This window comes from Nematolebias whitei, chromosome 6, assembly GCF_014905685.2.
Source record: "Nematolebias whitei isolate Nwh7 chromosome 6, NemWhi1, whole genome shotgun sequence".
NCBI classification, from domain to species: domain Eukaryota; kingdom Metazoa; phylum Chordata; class Actinopteri; order Cyprinodontiformes; family Rivulidae; genus Nematolebias; species Nematolebias whitei.
Window position 1 is genome coordinate 18,822,000 of NC_056503.1, and position 1,454 is coordinate 18,823,453.

At 27.6% G+C, this 1,454-nt stretch overlaps 1 protein-coding gene across 1 annotated transcript in view; it reads left to right on the forward strand.

The window, feature by feature from the left end:
* The window catches only part of LOC119411158 (T-cell surface glycoprotein CD3 gamma chain-like), a 14,808-nt gene that overhangs the window by 4,886 nt on the left and 8,468 nt on the right, over window positions 1-1,454 (forward strand). The window lies entirely within an intron of this gene.

Sequence of the window (1,454 nt, forward strand, 5' to 3'; positions counted from 1 at the left end):
ATATATATATATATATATATATATTCATTCATTCATTCATTCATTCATTTCAGTTGAAACAAGACTTATTCCATACAAATAAAATAAGATACATATAAAATGAAAGGCAGCAGAAGAAGAACGAATTCTTATAATTTCTGCTCCTTCTAAACAATATCAATTCAAAACGATCTATTCAAACAATACATAATACAACCAACCAAAAAACTTATCACAATTCATTATAATTCCATACCATTATCCAACTTAAATATATTTCATCATCAATACATTCTTAATCTTTTTTTTAAATACAACTAATGAATTCTCCTTTTTGATATCATTATCCAAACCATTCCATAAACTAATTCCCTTAATCGAAGTAGACCTACCCTTAAAACTTGTTCTATATTTCATCTTTACAAAAATATCTGTTCCCTTTAAATTATAACAACTATTCCTTTTAACGAAATACACTTGTATGTTTGATGGTAAATTTAGGTTCTGAGCCTTGTACATAAATAATAGAATATTGTAATCCACCAAATCATAAAATTAAGAATTTTCAGTTGATAAAACAAAATACTTGAAGGATGGCAATAATGCTTTTTTGCGACAACTCTTATAACTCTTTTTTGTAAAATAAAAATAGACTTGGTTGCAGTTTTACAAGCTGTACCCCAGATAGCAACACAATAAATCAAATGTGGCACAACAATTGTATTGTACAGTAGACACAATGCTTTATCAGTCAGAAATTCTCGTACTTTATGTAGCATTGCTATAGACCTGGAAATTTTAGTTCTTATAAAATTAATATGTTTTTTCCATGTCAATTTATCATCTATAATCACTCCCAGAAACTTTACTTCACTCACTCTTTCTATCACAACACCATCAATTTCGAAAGGAAAATCTACAGATGGCTTTTTTTTTACTAAATATCATATAATTTGTTTTTTCTAGATTAAGTGATAATTTATTTAATTTAAACCAAGTATAAATTTTTACAAACTCAATCTTCATTAATTCAAACATCTGATTTAAGTCTTTACCCGAACAAAAGAAAGTAGTATCGTCTGCAAATAAAACACACTTGAGAATACTAGACACCTTAACTAAATCATTTACATACCAAATAAACAGCTTAGGCCCAAGAACTGAACCTTGAGGTACTCCACATGAGACATTACACAAACCAGATCTAACCTCATCAATCTGTACAAACTGTTTTCTTCTGTTTAAATAGCTAGATATCCACTGTATGGCTAGACCTCTAATACCATATTGTTTCAATTTTTCAAGCAAAATAGTGTGATCAATGGTGTCAAAAGCCTTTTTCAAATCAACAAATAGACTTACACAATATTGCTTCTCATCTATCGCTGTAGTAACCTGTTCCATTAAATCCATAAGAGCCAGACATGTTATATATATATATATATATATATATATATATATATATATATATATAT